The sequence below is a fragment of the Procambarus clarkii genome, chromosome 17, assembly GCF_040958095.1.
Source record: "Procambarus clarkii isolate CNS0578487 chromosome 17, FALCON_Pclarkii_2.0, whole genome shotgun sequence".
NCBI lineage: Eukaryota > Metazoa > Arthropoda > Malacostraca > Decapoda > Cambaridae > Procambarus > Procambarus clarkii.
Window position 1 is genome coordinate 6,478,119 of NC_091166.1, and position 21,291 is coordinate 6,499,409.

General features: G+C 47.7%; 1 protein-coding gene across 1 annotated transcript in view; it reads right to left on the reverse strand.

Moving 5' to 3' along the window:
• Window positions 1–21,291, reverse strand: part of LOC138365565 (tripartite motif-containing protein 59-like) — a 597,995-nt gene that overhangs the window by 314,573 nt on the left and 262,131 nt on the right. The gene's annotated exons all lie outside the window — the stretch shown is intronic.

A 21,291-nucleotide genomic window follows, 5' to 3' on the forward strand; every position in this document is an offset into this window, starting at 1 on the left:
TTGTAATATGTATGTGCAATATATTTATATTTAATTTTTTTTTTTTTTTTTTTTTTTTGGCCAATATTTTTTTCTCGTTTGTTATCAAGGGATTTGCATGAAACTTGCACACCTTGCTCAATGGATGCCTATCTGCAAGGGTGCCAATTATGAACGAAATCTGTCAAAGTCAAGCTCAGCTACAGGTGGCCGAACTTGGATCTTTATTTTACTCTGGAAAGTAATTTACACCTTCGAATTACTTCAGAGCTTTCATTTATTAATCAATTTACATGCAAATTACACCTTATATGTAGCGTTTGTGCTTCTACAGAATCTAGTAGAGATTTTAGTCCAAAGTCTATTTGTTGATTTTATAAAAATTTATAAATATCATATATTGCATATTTTTTTAGAAGGGTAACTTTGAAAAATTATATTATAGCACTAAACACTTTTTTGATAAAACTGATCACTAGAATCCTTTATTATGTGCTTAATTTAATATCTGAGTGTTATAGATATGATTTTAGTTGACACATGTGTTCCCTGAAACTATTTGAAAATTCGTTGCATAATTCGTTGTTTAATTTTTTTCTCCTTTTCTGTTTAGGGTGTGATGATGAAACTTGGACCAGCTGCAGCCCTTTCTATAACCATTTCATAAAAAAATTTATAAGCAAATTGAACCACTTTTAATTTTACATTGATATGCCCCCTTAACAAGTGTTTATTTAGGCTATATTAATACACTTTCGTACTTAAAAAGTGACACTTGACAATCAATGTTATCGGAAAAATGAATATGTATGGTAACGGTCGCGATGATTGCCCAGCCAGCACTGAGGGTGTGTGGCCAGGTCTGGGTGGCTCAGTCAAGGCTACCCAGCCAATCACACACAGAAGTCTGTGTTGCCGGTTACACCACGCGAACACTGAGCCCTCCCGTGGGCCCCCGCTCCCAACCCCAAGACACACGTAGACAGCGTTCTGGGGTCACGGGCTCCAGGTTCGATTTCCGGTCGATGCAAAAACAAATTGGTGGTTTATTTCACCTGATGCCTCTGTTCGTATAGTAGTAGGTAGATACCTGGGAGTTATACTGCTGGTACAGGCTGCAACCTGGACCTGCATGTGTATGAAAAATACGTACTAAATATGATAGAAGAAACAAATAGGTCGGGAGTGAGTACATTTGACAGCCGACGGTTAGCAAGGCTAACAGCTGAATCCTGCAAGGACAAATAGTAAATGCACATGCCCATACTTCCTACTACATTTATCCTCGGAACTCAATCACTAGTTTCAACCACCTCCCCTCCCCCTCCATGCCCCAAAGCTCCACAAATCCCACTCCACCACGTCCCTGGCAGCCCAGTGAACCAGACACCCCCCTTCCCCCCCCCCTCTTGCAGTCAAACCCTAGTAACGTATCTGGAGAGAAGGGACTTCGTGACAAACTGTCAACATGGGTTCAGGGAGGGTAAACTCTTGCCTTACTGGCTTAATAGAATTCTACGATCAGGTGACAAAGTTTAAGCAAGAAAGAGAAGAATGGGCGGACTGCATTTTCTTGGACTGTCGGAAAGCCTTTGACACAGTACCCCATAAGAGGCTGGTGCATAAGCTGGAGAAATAGGCAGGAATAACTGGTAGGTGCTCCAGTGGATAAGGGAGTACCTAAGCAATAGATGTGGTGCCAACTGAGAAGGTCTCAAGAGTTTGCTAGGGGCATGGTACAGTTCTCGTGTGTGACGTATCTAAGGCGATCAACCGTCTTTGATCACGAGGAGTGGACTGAAAGCTATGGCAGAGCTCTGGGGTCTTTTGGTTTAGTTAACTAAGGGCTGGGAAGTGGACGAAGGAGAGAGATTACCCCATCCCACCACTAGGGAGCAGAGAAGGATGAGTTACAGTGAGGGGTGAGACCTCAAATTGGCGTTAAGTCACCAGTGGAGTCCCATATGGCTCTGTACTTGGACCTGTCCTGTTTCTGAAATACGTAAATGATCTCCCAGAGGGTATAGACTCATTCCTCTCAATGTTTGTTGACGATGCCAAAATCATGAGAAGGATTTAGACAGAGGAAGACAGCTTGAGGCTTCAAGAAGACCTGGACAAACTGAAAGAATGGTCGAACAAATGGATATTACAGTTTAACCCAAGCAAATGTAATGAAATGAAGATAGGTGTAGGAAGCAGGAGGCCAGATGCAAGGTATCATTTGGTGGATGAAATTCTTAAAGAATCAGAAAGACCTGGAGGTTGATATCACGCCAGACCTATCCCCTGAAGCTCATATCAAGATAATAACATAAGCGGCATATATCAGGTTGGCCAACATAAGAACAGCCTTTAGAAACTTGTGTAAGGAATCATTCAGAACTTTGTATACCACATATGTCGGACCAATCTTGGAGTATGCAGCTCCAGCATTGAGTCCATATCTAGTCAAGCATAAGACTAAACTGGAAAAGGTTCAAAGGTTTGCCACGAGACTAGTACCCGAACTGAGGGGCATGAGCTACGAGGAGAGACTACGGGAATTAAACTTCACGTCGCTGGAAAACAGAAGTTAGAAGGAACATGATTACCACATACAAGATTCTCAAAGGAGTTGATAGGGTACATAAAGTCAGACTATTTAACACAAGGGGCACGCACTAGGGGACACAGGTGGATTAACTAAGTGCCCAAATGAGCTATAAAGAAATAGAAAGAGTATTTTTAGTGTCAGAGTAGTTGATAAATGGAATGCATTTGGAAGTGATGTTTTGGAAGCAAGCTCAATACACAGTTTCAAGTGTAGATATGATAGAGCCCAATATGCTCAAGAACCTGAATATTCCTGAGCATTTTATTTTGCTTTAGGTCTATTAAAATGTATTAAACATTTTCGGTACATTGCCTCTGTACTAAGCAGCCTCTTCGGGCTGCTCATAGCCAATCAAAATGGTAATCAGTTTCCTCTTTTAGAGCATAAGCGTTGGCTAACTGTTCAATTCTTTCATGCATTCGAAAACCAATATAGAATAGGACCCATAGGAAACAGACCCTGAGAAATGCCTGTACTCACTGTAACCAAGAGACATGCAAGGTGGTGAGAGTTCAAGAGTCAGAGCTCAATTTTCCAGCACATATACGTGAATATACACATAAACACACCAACCTGTGGCCACCACCCGCTATACTCTCATAATTATTAATAGCATACTCGGGAGAAGAATGCATAGCAGTTTTGGGGAGAAACATAGCCTAGTGTTGCCAGCTACGGCTGGCGCCTGAACGGCACAATAATTGATTGTATAAGTAGTACTGACTTGCCAGCACAGACCTGAACGCATCATAAAGCATACTTTGCCACAACAACGCAAAGTTTGCTACAACAACGCAAAGTTTGCGACAACAGCGCAAAGTTTGTCACAACAGCGCAAACTTTGCCACAACAGCGCAGCGGGTTTGTGGTGGTGGAGACCAGGTAGGACGGTACATAATAATAATAATAATAATAATAATAATTTTATTTAGGTAAAGGTACATACATAAAGAGATTTTACAAAGTTTGTTGGCTTTATAGATAGAGCTAGTACATACAATGCCTAAAGCCACTATTACGCAAAGCGTTTCGGGCAGGAAAAACATTAATGACTAAAGCTTAAAACTAATGGGTAAAAAGAATAAGATGTGTTGAGTACAAATAAAAATAGAGGTAAAAGAGGGGGGAACATGGCTGAAAAAGCAGCACAAATACAATTACAAATTATCAGAAAATTACATTCAAACAGCGTTGATTTGAAAAAAAAAAAAAAAAAACATACATGGGTTGACAACAGAGGGGTAAGGTGAGTTACAGGGAATTTATTAGACATGATACATGATGGGAGACGGCGCCGCTACGGTTTGTCTCGCTGGCGGACGTGATGGTAAGAACGACAAGTGATGATGGTGGTGGTGACGGAGGTCCTGACGTTAGTTGTGACGGAGGTGCTGACGTTAGTTGTGACGGAGGTCCTGACGTTAGTTGTGACGGAGGTGCTGACGTTAGATGTGACGGAGGTGCTGACGTTAGTCTTGGAGGTTAGTCATTTTGGAGGTGCTGACGTTAGTTGTGACGGAGGTCCTGACGTTAGTTGTGGCGGAGGTCCTGACGTTAGTTGTGACGGAGGTGCTGAGGTTAGTTGTGACGGAGGTCCTGACGTTAGTTGTGACGGAGGTCCTGACGTTAGTTGTGATGGAGGTGCTGACGTTAGTTGTGACGGATGTGCTGACGTTAGTTGTGACGGAGGTGCTGACGTTAGTTGTGACGGAGGTGCTGACGTTAGTTGTGACGGAGGTGCTGACGTTAGTTGTGACGGAGGTCCTGACGTTAGTTGTGACGGAGGTGCTGACGTTAGTTGTGACGGAGGTCCTGACGTTAGTTGTGACGGAGGTGCTGACGTTAGTTGTGACGGAGATGCTGACGTTAGTCTTGGAGGTTAGTCATTTTGGAGGCGCTGACGTTAGTTGTGACGGAGGTCCTGACGTTAGTTGTGACGGAGGTGCTGACGTTAGTTGTGACGGAGGTGCTGACGTTAGTTGTGACGGAGGTGCTGACGTTAGTCTTGGAGGTTAGTCATTTTGGAGGTGGTGACGTTAGTTGTGACGGAGGTGGAGACGTTAATAGTGACGCTGTGTTTTAAGGGATGCTAGTGATAACAGGGAGGCGCCAGACTGGTGGATTCCGCTCGTCATATAGTTTGTCCTCGTCAACAGGGACTCCACACCGGCGTCGTCCCACCACAACCTTGAAGACGTGCACACCACCATGACTCTCCCAAAGTAGACGTGCACACCACCATGACTCTCCCAAGGTAGACGTGCACACCACCATGACTCTCCCAGGGTAGACGTGCACACCACCATGACTCTCCCAGGGTAGACGTGCACACCACCATGACTCTCCCAGGGTAGACGTGCACACCACCATGACTCTCCCAGGGTAGACGTGCACACCACCATGACTCTCCCAGGGTAGACGTGCACACCACCATGACTCTCCCAGGGTAGACGTGCACACCACCATGACTCTCCCAGGGTAGACGTGCACACCACCATGACTCTCCCAGGGTAGACGTGCACACCACCATGACTCTCCCAGGGTAGACGTGCACACCACCATGACTCTCCCAGGGTAGACGTGCACACCACCATGACTCTCCCAGGGTAGACGTGCACACCACCATGACTCTCCCAGGGTAGACGTGCACACCACCATGACTCTCCCAGGGTAGACGTGCACACCACCATGACTCTCCCAGGGTAGACGTGCACACCACCATGACTCTCCCAGGGTAGACGTGCACACCACCATGACTCTCCCAGGGTAGACGTGCACACCACCATGACTCTCCCAGCGTAGACGTGCACACCACCATGACTCTCCCAGGGTAGACGTGCACTCTACCATGACTCTCCCAAGGTAGACGTGCACACCACCATGACTCTCCCAAGGTAGACGTGCACACCACCATGACTCTCCCAGGGTAGACGTGCACACCACCATGACTCTCCCAGGGTAGACGTGCACACCACCATGACTCTCCCAAGGTAGACGTGCACACCACCATGACTCTCCCAGGGTAGACGTGCACACCACCATGACTCTCCCAGGGTAGACGTGCACACCACCATGACTCTCCCAGGGTAGACGTGCACACCACCATGACTCTCCCAGGGTAGACGTGCACACTACCATGACTCTCCCAGGGTAGACGTGCACACCACCATGACTCTCCCAGGGTAGACGTGCACACCACCATGACTCTCCCAGGGTAGACGTGCACTCTACCATGACTCTCCCAAGGTAGACGTGCACACCACCATGACTCTCCCAAGGTAGACGTGCACACCACCATGACTCTCTCAAGGTAGACATGCACATCACCATGACTCTCCCAGGGTAGACGTGCACACCACCATGACTCTCCCAGGGTAGACGTGCACACCACCATGACTCTCCCAGGGTAGACGTGCACACCACCATGACTCTCCCAGGGTAGACGTGCACACCACCATGACTCTCCCAGGGTAGACGTGCACACCACCATGACTCTCCCAGGGTAGACGTGCACACCACCATGACTCTCCCAGGGTAGACGTGCACACCACCATGACTCTCTCAGGGTAGACGTGCACTCTACCATGACTCTCCCAAGGTAGACGTGCACACCACCATGACTCTCCCAAGGTAGACGTGCACACCACCATACCTCTCCCAAAGTAGACGTGCACACCACCATGACTCTCCCAGGGTAGACGTGCACACCACCATGACTCTCCCAGGGTAGACGTGCACACCACCATGACTCTCCCAGGGTAGACGTGCACTCTACCATGACTCTCCCAAGGTAGACGTGCACACCACCATGACTCTCCCAGGGTAGACGTGCACACCACCATGACTCTCCCAAGGTAGACGTGCACACCACCATGACTCTCCCAGGGTAGACGTGCACACCACCATGACTCTCCCAGGGTAGACGTGCACACCACCATGACTCTCCCAGGGTAGACGTGCACACCACCATGACTCTCCCAGGGTAGACGTGCACACCACCATGACTCTCCCAGGGTAGACGTGCACACCACCATGACTCTCCCAGGGTAGACGTGCACACCACCATGACTCTCCCAGGGTAGACGTGCACACCACCATGACTCTCCCGAGGGTAGACGTGCACACCACCATGACTCTCCCAGGGTAGACGTGCACACCACCATGACTCTCCCAGGGTAGACGTGCACACCACCATGACTCTCCCAGGGTAGACGTGCACACCACCATGACTCTCCCAGGGTAGACGTGCACACCACCATGACTCTCCCAGGGTAGACGTGCACACCACCATGACTCTCCCAGGGTAGACGTGCACACCACCATGACTCTCCCAGGGTAGACGTGCACACCACCATGACTCTCCCAGGGTAGACGTGCACACCACCATGACTCTCCCAGGGTAGACGTGCACACCACCATGACTCTCCCAGGGTAGACGTGCACACCACCATGACTCTCCCAGGGTAGACGTGCACACCACCATGACTCTCCCAGGGTAGACGTGCACACCACCATGACTCTCCCAGGGTAGACCACATCCTGAAGTACCAGCCCAGTAGACATGCCCATGATGGCCAGGACCCCTCAAGGAATGTACCCAGTTACATCACTTGTCGAATCATTTAAGATGCTGTGATTAACATTCCCCAGACTCAAGGCCGAGGCTAGAATTCCTGTTTTTCTTATTGTCACAGGACCGAGCAGCGACTCTAAACATATGATCAACATTCCCACAATTGCATGTTGAGAAGAGTACTCGTAATCACACTTACGAAGGTTGGGCAGTATACAATATTCAGCTTTATTCTTACCTTCGAGTGACCTTCTTTTACTTGTGTAAAGGAGGAAATGTAGATGTTTATCTCTCAGAATGTTTGGTAATATGTTTATTGTTTGTGATGTGTGTATATGTATGTATTAACACGATGTACTGAACGGGGTGAGAATAGCTTGAGCAACCCCATCCCTTTGTGTGTATTTTACATCAATAAACTTATTTAAATTTCGAGTGACGGCTAGATATTGTTTACTAAGACAGGTTGAGCGGGAGCGCTGTACCTTCCACCCCAAACACGTCTATATAAGCCTCACACAAACAAGAATTATCTCATTTACCTATTTACCGGGATATGTATAATTGTGTAGTAAGCAACTGTCTTGTTGGTATGGAGTCTTGTATCTTGTTAGTGAGGTTTGGGGTATTCTATCTTGTTAGTGAGGTTTGGGGTATTGTATCTTGTTAATGTGGTTTGGGGTATTGTATCTTGTTAGTGAGGTTTGGGGTATTGTATCTTGTTAGTGAGGTTTGGGGTATTGTATCTTGTTAGTGAGGTTTGGGGTATTGTATCTTGTTAGTGAGGTTTGGGGTATTGTATCTTGTTAGTGAGGTTTGGGGTATTGTATCTTGTTAGTGTTGTTTGGGGGGTATTGTATGTTGTTAGTGTGGTTTGGGGTATTGTATGTTGTTAGTGAGGTTTGGGGTATTGTATCTTGTTAATGTGGTTTGGGGTATTGTATCTTGTTAATGTGGTTTGGGGTATTGTATGTTGTTAGCGTGGTTTGGGGTATTGTATGTTGTTAGTGTGGTTTGGGGTATTGTATCTTGTTAATGTGGTTTGGGGTATTGTATGTTGTTAGTGAGGTTTGGGGTATTGTATCTTGTTAATGTGGTTTGGGGTATTGTATCTTGTTAATGTGGTTTGGGGTATTGTATGTTGTTAGCGTGGTTTGGGGTATTGTATGTTGTTAGCGTGGTTTGGGGTATTGTATGTTGTTAGCGTGGTTTGGGGTATTGTATGTTGTTAGTGTGGTTTGGGGTATTGTATGTTGTTAGTGAGGTTTGGGGTATTGTATGTTGTTAGTGTGGTTTGGGGTATTGTATGTTGTTAGCGTGGTTTGGGGTATTGTATGTTGTTAGTGTGGTTTGGGGTATTGTATGTTGTTAGCGTGGTTTGGGGTATTGTATGTTGTTAGCGTGGTTTGGGGTATTGTATGTTGTTAGTGTGGTTTGGGGTATTGTATGTTGTTAGCGTGGTTTGGGGTATTGTATGTTGTTAGCGTGGTTTGGGGTATTGTATGTTGTTAGTGAGGTTTGGGGTATTGTATCTTGTTAGTGTGGTTTAAGATAATTGTCTCATGTTAGAGGAGTACCGTAGTGATTGTTGATGATTGTGGTGGGAGGCTGCCAACAGGAAGGAGTGAGCAGCCAGGACCGCCTCTGCATGATATATCTCCTTATAAGAACAATAAAACAATCCAGCTCCAGTAAAACAATCCACAGGTCCATGAATGGCCAACCGGGTGTAAATTTAACGCGCACAGATACACGTGTTTATAATTGCTCTGAGCGTAGGGGCGCAGTGGTCTCCTTCCTTGGCTCGCAGTCGAAGGGACCCGGGTGCAATCCCTGGGCAAGACAGAAACGGTTCGGCACGTTTCCTTTCGTCTGAGGCCTTTGGTTACCTAGCTGTAATATAGACACACGCGGAATTTAGCCAATTGTTATGGGTTACATCCTGGGGAAAGTCAGTATAGTTGAACCGAAAGCGTCCATTGGACTAATATATGCCATGTACAGTATTGTACTCTAACAGCACGATAACTATTCCAGAGTGTGTTGCACTCGGTGTCTCCTGCTATCATATACATGCAATTTTAGGTGCATGTATATGCAGGGTTTGTGATATGAATATATGTATTTGTTGCAGTAATGGATACTGTAAATTTTGTTTGCTCTATTTTGTTATTGGGTTCGTAGGTGAGAACGTGGTCGTTCGTCTACAGGTGAGAACGTGGTCGTTCGTCTACAGATGAGAACGTGGTCGTTCGTCTACAGATGAGAAAGTGGTCGTTCGTCTACAGATGAGAAAGTGGTCGTTCGTCTACAGATGAGAACGTGGTCGTTCATCCACAGATGAGAACGTGGTCGTTCGTCTACAGGTGGGAACGTGGTCGTTCATCCACAGATGAGAACGTGGTCGTTCGTCTACAGGTGGGAACGTGGTCGTTTATCCACAGATGAGAACGTGGTCGTTCGTCTACAGGTGGGAACGTGGTCGTTCATCCACAGATGAGAACGTGGTCGTTCGTCTACAGGTGGGAACGTGGTCGTTCGTCTTCAGGTGAGAAAGTGGTCGTTCGTCTTCAGGTGAGAAAGTGGTCGTTCGTCTTCAGGTGAGAAAGTGGTCGTTCGTCTACAGGTGAGAAAGTGGTCGTTCGTCCACAGGTGAGAACGTAGTCGTTCGTCTTCAGGTGAGAACGTGGTCGTTCGTCTACAGGTGGGAACGTGGTCGTTCGTCTACAGGTGAGAACGTGGTCGTTCGTCTACAGGTGAGAACGTGGTCGTTCGTCTTCAGGTGAGAAAGTGGTCGTTCGTCTTCAGGTGAGAAAGTGGTCGTTCGTCTACAGGTGAGAACGTGGTCGTTCGTCTACAGGTGGGAACGTGGTCGTTCGTCTACAGGTGAGAACGTGGTCGTTCGTCTACAGGTGAGAACGTGGTCGTTCGTCTTCAGGTGAGAAAGTGGTCGTTCGTCTTCAGGTGAGAAAGTGGTCGTTCGTCTTCAGGTGAGAAAGTGGTCGTTCGTCTTCAGGTGAGAAAGTGGTCGTTCGTCTACAGGTGAGAACGTGGTCGTTCGTCTACAGGTGGGAACGTGGTCGTTCGTCTACAGGTGAGAACGTGGTCGTTCGTCTACAGGTGAGAACGTGGTCGTTCGTCTTCAGGTGAGAAAGTGGTCGTTCGTCTTCAGGTGAGAAAGTGGTCGTTCGTCTTCAGGTGAGAAAGTGGTCGTTCGTCTACAGGTGAGAACGTGGTCGTTCGTCTTCAGGTGAGAACGTGGTCGTTCGTCTTCAGGTGAGAAAGTGGTCGTTCGTCTTCAGGTGAGAAAGTGGTCGTTCGTCTACAGGTGAGAACGTGGTCGTTCGTCTTCAGGTGAGAACGTGGTCGTTCGTCTTCAGGTGAGAACGTGGTCGTTCGTCTACAGGTGAGAAAGTGGTCGTTCGTCTTCAGGTGAGAACGTGGTCGTTCGTCTACAGGTGAGAACGTGGTCGTTCGTCTTCAGGTGAGAAAGTGGTCGTTCGTCCACAGGTGAGAACGTGGTCGTTCGTCTACAGGTAAGAAAGTGGTCGTTCGTCTACAGGTGAGAAAGTGGTCGTTCGTCCACAGGTGAGACCGTGGTCGTTCGTCTACAGGTGAGAACGTGGTCGTTCGTCTACAGGTGAGAAAGTGGTCGTTCGTCTTCAGGTGAGAAAGTGGTCGTTCGTCTACAGGTGAGAACGTGGTCGTTCGTCTACAGGTGAGAAAGTGGTCGTTCGTCTTCAGGTGAGAAAGTGGTCGTTCGTCTACAGGTGAGAACGTGGTCGTTTGTCTACAGGTGAGAACGTGGTCGTTCGTCTTCAGGTGAGAAAGTGGTCGTTCGTTTACAGGTGAGAACGTGGTCGTTCGTCTACAGGTGAGAAAGCGGTCGTTCGTCTACAGGTGAGAACTTGGTCGTTCGTCTACAGGTGGGAACGTGGTCATTCGTCTACAGGTGAGAAAGTGGTCATTCGTCTACAGGTGGGAACGTGGTCGTTCGTCTACAGGTGAGAAAGTGGTCGTTCGTCTACAGGTGAGAACGTGATCGTTCGTCTTCAGGTGAGAAAGTGGTCGTTCGTCTACAGGTGAGAAAGTGGTCGTTCGTCTACAGGTGGGAACGTGGTCGTTCGTCTACAGGTGAGAAAGTGGTCGTTCGTCTACAGGTGGGAACGTGGTCGTTCGTCTACAGGTGAGAAAGTGGTTGTTCGTCTACAGGTGGGAACGTGGTCGTTCGTCTACAGGTGAGAAAGTGGTCGTTCGTCTACAGGTGGGAACGTGGTCGTTCGTCTACAGGTGAGAAAGTGGTCGTCTGTCTACAGGTGGGAACGTGGTCGTTCGTCTACAGGTGAGAAAGTGGTCGTTCGTCTACAGGTGGGAACGTGGTCGTTCGTCTACAGGTGAGAAAGTGGTCGTTCGTCTACAGGTGGGAACGTGGTCGTTCGTCTACAGGTGAGAAAGTGGTCGTTCGTCTACAGGTGGGAACGTGGTCGTTCGTCTACAGGTGAGAAAGTGGTCGTTCGTCTACAGGTGGGAACGTGGTCGTTCGTCTACAGGTGAGAAAGTGGTCGTTCGTCTACAGGTGGGAACGTGGTTGGAAAAGGGGTTAAAATAAGACACAAAATGTTGGTATAACCACTGGCCTAAACAAAACCAGGAATTATTAAGAGAATGCTCTAATCCTGTTTGACTATAAAGCCCCTTGGACCACTGGCTTCGGAGGAGGGGGGGATGACCTCGATATAATTTATATAATGCCTTTAATAGTGCAGGTTTCCTGTCCACAACAACGGGAATTATATCATGTTGGAAGTTGCACATAATTCATATGGAGCATTATGTCGATGGATTACGTGATTAACATAAATATGTAAATCCCAAGCCGGTCGGCCGAGCGGACAGCACGCTGGATTTGTGATCCTGTGGTCCTGGGTTCGATCCCAGGCGCCGGCGAGAAACAATGGGCAGAGTTTCTTTCACCCTATGCCCCTGTTACCTAGCAGTAAAATAGGTACCTGGGTGTTAGTCAGCTGTCACGGGCTGCTTCCTGGGGGTGGAGGCCTGGTCGAGGACCGGGCCGCGGGGACACTAAAAAGCCCCGAAATCATCTCAAGATAATCTCAAGATAACGCCCAGAGAGAGTGACAACGTTTGGAAGACAAAACAAACAACGCACAACATTCTACATTCTTTGTCATGAAACATCCACGATCTTCATCGTTGTTTAGATTAAATTTAATGGCAAACTTCTATAAATAAAAACAGTTTTTCGTCCATATGAACAATATGAAAGTACGTATATAATTGTTTTCTATATACAGTACATGTGCTGTATATAGAAATTGTTGGTAATAAACCAGGTTGTATTATGTATTATATTATAATCATTTTTATTAGTAACCAAAGAATGACCATATATGATATTGTAAGAAATATTTCCGAGTATTTAAGGCTTGGATAAAAGCAGACGCGAGCAGCGCAGATGTGGAGATGAGAGACAGTGTTTATGTGCAGACTGAGGCGAGGCTGCCAGCACTCTGCTCCTGCCCTGGGAGTGGGCACGGACATGGGCAAGGACACATTCTGGGAGTGGACACGGACGTGGGCAAGGACACAGCCGGGAGTGGACACGGACGTGGGCAAGGACACATTCTGGGAGTGGACACGGGCGTGGGCAAGGACACAGCCGGGAGTGGACACGGACGTGGGCAAGGACACATTCTGGGAGTGGACACGGACGTGGGCAAGGACACAGCCGTGAGTGGGCACGGGCGTGGGCAAGGACACAGCCGGGAGTGGGCACGGGCGTGGGCAAGGACACAGCCGGGAGTGGACACGGACGTGGGCAAGGACACATCTTGGGAGTGGGCACGGGCGTGGGCAGGAACAGAGTGAGATTTAAGCCAAAACTCTAACGAGGGAAGGTGCGCCATCTGCCAGTTCCGGAAGTTAGTTACACAAACATTCATTTATTTATTATGCACCCCATACCCATCCCTAGGGCGGTGGTGGCAAGAGTTACAGTGACACTGAATGAGTTCAGGATCTGAACCCCACAGCTCATTTAACTAAGCAAGTTACAGTCTTGTCACTTGCTTAGCTAAATGTGTGTGTGTGTACTCACCAAGTTTTACTCACCTAGTTGTGCTAGCGGGGGTTGAGTTCTGGCTCTTTGGTCCCACCCCTCACCTGTCAACTGCTGTACAGGTTCTTGAGCCTATTGGACTCTATCATATCTACACTTGAAACTGTGTATGGAGTTTGCCTCTACCACATTTGTCAACTACTCTAACACTTACACGGGCTCACCATAGCCCGTGCTGCTTGGAATTTTATGTTCCAAGTAACGAATCTTAAACAACAACAACAACAACAAACACTTAAAAAAATTTAATGTCTCTACGGCTCATTTGGGCACTCAATTTCCACCTGTGTCCCCTAGTGCGTGTGCCCCTTGTATTAAATAATCTGTTTTTATCTACCCTATCAATGTCTTTGTGTGTGTACTCATCTAGTTGTACTCACCTAGTTGTGTTTGCGGGGGTTGAGCTCTGGCTCTTTGGTCCCGCCTCTCAACTGTCAATCAACTGGTGTACAGATTCCTGAGCCTATTGGGCTCTATCATATCTACACTTGAAACTGTGTATGGAGTCAGCCTCCACCACAACACTATTTAATGCATTCCATTGGTTAACTACCCTGACACTGAAAAAATTCTTTCTAACGTCTCTGTGGCTCATCTGGAACTTTAAAGGTTTTACATCTTTATCTTTATCTTTACATATATAGGATTATAATAGGTTTTATCTCCTTTCCACGAAAGGTGTTAATCCCTTCTAGCCTGTGTGTGCGTGTGTGTGTGCGTGCATACGTACGTGGGCTTGAGTGCGTGCGTGCGTGCGTGTGCGTGCGTGCGTGTGTCACTAGTTCACGGAAACGGTAACTTCTACCCAGAATGAGCCACACCGAGATTTTAAATATATATACTATCCTGAACAAGAATTTGATAATATTTTACCTCACACTGTACACCTGATTACTTGACCAGAGAGGGGGTACATACCAGTATGATTCCCGCTCACACAACTAGATGAGTAATGATGATGTATGGTTGACGATGGTGCTCCGTCGTCGCCTTTCCACTTGGTGATTCTCTAAGTGCTAGTAGATTGACGATGTCGATTCTTTTCTACACAAATCTCTGGAGTCACAGTCACCACCCAACAAACACAGTAGTTCCACGGCGGGCCGTCCCCACCTGGCCGTCAGGTCAGGTCAGGTTAGGTCACTACTCGGTCCTCCACACTGTATGCACCATGCACCGGTGATTCCACTAGCTACACTTTGGGTTTTTCGCACTATCGCTAGCGATATGACTATGCTATGTAGCACCCTGCTAGCTAAACACTGTGAGAGGCCAAATACTATGATCTAGCCTCAATAATCCTTCAATGTCCCGAGAAATTGACGAATTTCCGCGGACCTCGCTAATCGCGTGTCTCTTTTACCGTCGCTGGCCTACTGTGTGTGTGTGTGTGTGTGTGTGTGTGTGTGTACTCACCAAGTTGTACTCACCTAATTGTGCTTGCGAGGATTGAGCTCTGGCTCTTTGGAGCCTCTCCGCCTCTCAACTGTCAATCAACAGGTGTACAGATTCCTGAGCCTACTGGGCTCTATCATATCTACACTTGGAACTGTGTATGGAGTCAGCCTCCACCACATCACTTCCTAGTGCATTCCATCTGTTAACTACTCTAACACTGTTTTTTCTAAGGTCCCTGTGGCTCATTTGGGTACTCAGTTTCCACCTGTGTCCAATGTTCGCGTACCACCCGTGTTAAACTGTTTATCTTTATCTACTCTGTCAATTCCTCTGAGAATTTTGTAGGTAGTGATCATGTCTCCCTAAACTCTTCTGTCTTCTAGTGTCGTGAGGTTCAGTTCCAGTAATCTTTCCTCATAACTCATTCCTCCCAGCTCGGAGACTAGCCTGGTGGCATACCTCGGAACCTTTTATAACTTCGTTTTGTGTTTGACTAAATGTGAACGCCACGCTGGAGCCGCATATTCCAGGATATTCCAGGATATGAGGTATACAAGGCTCTGAATGATTCCTTACAAAAGTTTCTGAAGGCAGTTCTTATGTTCGCTATCCTTGCATAAGCCGCTAATGGCGGGCGAGTGCCCGCTGGCCGCGAGAGCATCAGCGGGGAGGGGCGATGACTTTTCGCCTGACGTAGGGGCCGTGCCACCAGGAAGGGCGTCGCCGCGAGTTCTGCGTCGCGGGGCATCGTGGAGTTTTTCCTTGTCTGCGTCCACATCCGTGCCCCCGTTACCTCTACCGTTAAAAAAAAGTCAGGATTTCCTGAACTGAAAAAAAGTACAGAGTCGGGCGTACATGGCTGGTAAATGCTGCTCGGTAAGCAGCATACGGGAAGTGACCAATGGATCACCTCCTGATGCATGGGTAGGCAATATATATATATATATATATATAACTGAAAACTCACACCCCAGAAGTGACTCGAACCCATACTCCCAGAAGCAACGCATCTGGTATGTACAAGACGCCTTAATCCACTTGACCATCACGACCGGACATAATGAGGTGATAGCCGAGGCTATTTGAACCACCCCACCGCCGGCACTCGGATAGTTATCTTGGGCATAGCATTTTACCAAATCACCTCATTCTTTGGGGCAACACGTGAGGAACACAAATGCGAACAAGCCTGAATGGTCCCCAGGACATATGCAACTGAAAACTCACACCCCAGAAGTGACTCGAACCCATACTCCCAGAAGCAACGCATCTGGTATGTACAAGACGCCTTAATCCACTTGACCATCACGACCGGACATAATGAGGTGATAGCCGAGGCTATTTGAACCACCCCACCGCCGGCACTCGGATAGTTATCTTGGGCATAGCATTTTACCAAATCACCTCATTCTTTGGGGCAACACGTGAGGAACACAAATGCGAACAAGCCTGAATGGTCCCCAGGACATATGCAACTGAAAACTCACACCCCAGAAGTGACTCGAACCCATACTCCCAGAAGCAACGCATCTGGTATGTACAAGACGCCTTAATCCACTTGACCATCACGACCGGACATAATGAGGTGATAGCCGAGGCTATTTGAACCACCCCACCGCCGGCACTCGGATAGTTATCTTGGGCATAGCATTTTACCAAATCACCTCATTCTTTGGGGCAACACGTGAGGAACACAAATGCGAACAAGCCTGAATGGTCCCCAGGACATATGCAACTGAAAACTCACACCCCAGAAGTGACTCGAACCCATACTCCCAGAAGCAACGCATCTGGTATGTACAAGACGCCTTAATCCACTTGACCATCACGACCGGACATAATGAGGTGATAGCCGAGGCTATTTGAACCACCCCACCGCCGGCACTCGGATAGTTATCTTGGGCATAGCATTTTACCAAATCACCTCATTCTTTGGGGCAACACGTGAGGAACACAAATGCGAACAAGCCTGAATGGTCCCCAGGACATATGCAACTGAAAACTCACACCCCAGAAGTGACTCGAACCCATACTCCCAGAAGCAACGCATCTGGTATGTACAAGACGCCTTAATCCACTTGACCATCACGACCGGACATAATGAGGTGATAGCCGAGGCTATTTGAACCACCCCACCGCCGGCACTCGGATAGTTATCTTGGGCATAGCATTTTACCAAATCACCTCATTCTTTGGGGCAACACGTGAGGAACACAAATGCGAACAAGCCTGAATGGTCCCCAGGACATATGCAACTGAAAACTCACACCCCAGAAGTGACTCGAACCCATACTCCCAGAAGCAACGCATCTGGTATGTACAAGACGCCTTAATCCACTTGACCATCACGACCGGACATAATGAGGTGATAGCCGAGGCTATTTGAACCACCCCACCGCCGGCACTCGGATAGTTATCTTGGGCATAGCATTTTACCAAATCACCTCATTCTTTGGGGCAACACGTGAGGAACACAAATGCGAACAAGCCTGAATGGTCCCCAGGACATATGCAACTGAAAACTCACACCCCAGAAGTGACTCGAACCCATACTCCCAGAAGCAACGCATCTGGTATGTACAAGACGCCTTAATCCACTTGACCATCACGACCGGACATAATGAGTGCCCAAGATAACTATCCGAGTGCCGGCGGTGGGGTGGTTCAAATAGCCTCGGCTATCACCTCATTATGTCCGGTCGTGATGGTCAAGTGGATTAAGGCGTCTTGTACATACCAGATGCGTTGCTTCTGGGAGTATGGGTTCGAGTCACTTCTGGGGTGTGAGTTTTCAGTTGCATATGTCCTGGGGACCATTCAGGCTTGTTCGCATTTGTGTTCCTCACGTGTTGCCCCAAAGAATGAGGTGATTTGGTAAAATGCTATGCCCAAGATAACTATCCGAGTGCCGGCGGTGGGGTGGTTCAAATAGCCTCGGCTATCACCTCATTATGTCCGGTCGTGATGGTCAAGTGGATTAAGGCGTCTTGTACATACCAGATGCGTTGCTTCTGGGAGTATGGGTTCGAGTCACTTCTGGGGTGTGAGTTTTCAGTTGCATATGTCCTGGGGACCATTCAGGCTTGTTCGCATTTGTGTTCCTCACGTGTTGCCCCAAAGAATGAGGTGATTTGGTAAAATGCTATGCCCAAGATAACTATCCGAGTGCCGGCGGTGGGGTGGTTCAAATAGCCTCGGCTATCACCTCATTATGTCCGGTCGTGATGGTCAAGTGGATTAAGGCGTCTTGTACATACCAGATGCGTTGCTTCTGGGAGTATGGGTTCGAGTCACTTCTGGGGTGTGAGTTTTCAGTTGCATATGTCCTGGGGACCATTCAGGCTTGTTCGCATTTGTGTTCCTCACGTGTTGCCCCAAAGAATGAGGTGATTTGGTAAAATGCTATGCCCAAGATAACTATCCGAGTGCCGGCGGTGGGGTGGTTCAAATAGCCTCGGCTATCACCTCATTATGTCCGGTCGTGATGGTCAAGTGGATTAAGGCGTCTTGTACATACCAGATGCGTTGCTTCTGGGAGTATGGGTTCGAGTCACTTCTGGGGTGTGAGTTTTCAGTTGCATATGTCCTGGGGACCATTCAGGCTTGTTCGCATTTGTGTTCCTCACTTGTTGCCCCAAAGAATGAGGTGATTTGGTAAAATGCTATGCCCAAGATAACTATCCGAGTGCCGGCGGTGGGGTGGTTCAAATAGCCTCGGCTATCACCTCATTATGTCCGGTCGTGATGGTCAAGTGGATTAAGGCGTCTTGTACATACCAGATGCGTTGCTTCTGGGAGTATGGGTTCGAGTCACTTCTGGGGTGTGAGTTTTCAGTTGCATATGTCCTGGGGACCATTCAGGCTTGTTCGCATTTGTGTTCCTCACGTGTTGCCCCAAAGAATGAGGTGATTTGGTAAAATGCTATGCCCAAGATAACTATCCGAGTGCCGGCGGTGGGGTGGTTCAAATAGCCTCGGCTATCACCTCATTATGTCCGGTCGTGATGGTCAAGTGGATTAAGGCGTCTTGTACATACCAGATGCGTTGCTTCTGGGAGTATGGGTTCGAGTCACTTCTGGGGTGTGAGTTTTCAGTTGCATATGTCCTGGGGACCATTCAGGCTTGTTCGCATTTGTGTTCCTCACGTGTTGCCCCAAAGAATGAGGTGATTTGGTAAAATGCTATGCCCAAGATAACTATCCGAGTGCCGGCGGTGGGGTGGTTCAAATAGCCTCGGCTATCACCTCATTATGTCCGGTCGTGATGGTCAAGTGGATTAAGGCGTCTTGTACATACCAGATGCGTTGCTTCTGGGAGTATGGGTTCGAGTCACTTCTGGGGTGTGAGTTTTCAGTTGCATATGTCCTGGGGACCATTCAGGCTTGTTCGCATTTGTGTTCCTCACGTGTTGCCCCAAAGAATGAGGTGATTTGGTAAAATGCTATGCCCAAGATAACTATCTGAGTGCCGGCGGTGGGGTGGTTCAAATAGCCTCGGCTATCACCTCATTATGTCCGGTCGTGATGGTCAAGTGGATTAAGGCGTCTTGTACATACCAGATGCGTTGCTTCTGGGAGTATGGGTTCGAGTCACTTCTGGGGTGTGAGTTTTCAGTTGCATATGTCCTGGGGACCATTCAGGCTTGTTCGCATATATATATATATATATATATATATATATATATATATATATATATATATATATATATACATATATATATATATATATATATATAATATGTATAATATATATATATATATATATATATATATATATATATATATATAATATATATATATATATATATATATATATATATATATATATATATATATATAATATATATATATATATATATATATATATATATATATATATATATATATATATATATATATATATATAAAATAACAATAGACTCAGCAATCCCTACATCAGTCACTTGAAAAGTGTCAAGAGGCGCGACTAAAGAGCAGAACCTCGATCCCCCCACAAGCACAGCAAGGTCAATACCAATAGGTCAGTACATATGCATAAACCTGCATACAGAGGCGTGGTGCTGAGCATGTGGGGTACGTGGTGCTGAGCATGTGGGGTACGTGGTGCTGAGCATGTGGGGTACGTGGTGCTGAGCATGTGGGGTACGTGGTGCTGGGCATGTGGGGTACGTGGTGCTGGGCATGTGGGGTACGTGGTGCTGGGCATGTGGGGTACGTGGTGCTGGGCATGTGGGGTACGTGGTGCTGAGCATGTGGGGTACGTGGTGCTGAGCATGTGGGGTACGTGGTGCTGAGCATATGGGGTACGTGGTGCTGAGCATGTGGGGTACGTGGTGCTGGGCATGTGGGGTACGTGGTGCTGAGCATATGGGGTACGTGGTGCTGAGCATGTGGGGTACGTGGTGCTGAGCATGTGGGGTACGTGGTGCTGGGCATGTGGGGTACGTGGTGCTGAGCATATGGGGTACGTGGTGCTGAGCATGTGGGGTACGTGGTGCTGGGCATGTGGGGTACGTGGTGCTGGGCATGTGGGGTACGTGGTGCTGGGCATGTGGGGTACATGGTGCTGGGCATGTGGGGTACGTGGTGCTGAGCATGTGGGGTACGTGGTGCTGGGCATGTGGGGTACGTGGTGCTGAGCATGTGGGGTACGTGGTGCTGGGCATGTGGGGTACGTGGTGCTGGGCATGTGGGGTACGTGGTGCTGAGCATATGGGGTACGTGGTGCTGAGCATGTGGGGTACGTGGTGCTGAGCATGTGGGGTACGTGGTGCTGAGCATGTGGGGTACGTCCCAGCAAACAATTTTAGGTTGCCACAACATGTCTGGAAAGTATTTGAAAGGATTGGAAACGTTTGTTTTAACGTATCAGATACGAATTAGTGTGTGGACTTAAATAGGTTTCCAAAACTTATAACCAAAACCTACGTATCTAACACTAATTTGAGATGTTGTGGCAACTTTACACTCCAAACATGAATCATTCATAATCCATTCATATACCAATATGAATCTCTTATGAAAGGTTTGAGCCTATAATCTGAACCCTTTTCACATCTTTGTATTTAAAGTTAAATTTCTTGAAATTAAACTATATTATTTTATATTATATTATTATTTTTATTATATTTTATTTTATATTATATTATTATTTTCAATTTAAATATTAAAACCAATTTAAGGGTAAAAAAAAATTAATAATTTATATTTCTTTTATTATTTACTAACAATTATAATTATTTACTAATGGAGAGAGGGGAGGCTGTACGGCGGAGAGTGGGGGAGGTGGTGGACAGTGGCGGCTGTGGCGGACAGTGGCGGCGGTGGTGGACAGTGGCGGCGGGCGGACAGTGGCGGCGGGCGGACAGTGGCGGACAGTGGCGGCGGTGGTGGACAGTGGCGGCGGGCGGACAGTGGCGGACAGTGGCGGCGGTGGTGGACAGTGGCGGCGGGCGGACAGTGGCGGACAGTGGCGGCGGTGGTGGACAGTGGCGGCGGGCGGACAGTGGCGGCTGTGGCGGACAGTGGCGGCGGTGGTGGACAGTGGCGGCTGTGGCGGACAGTGGCGGCGGTGGTGGACAGTGGCGGCTGTGGCGGACAGTGGCG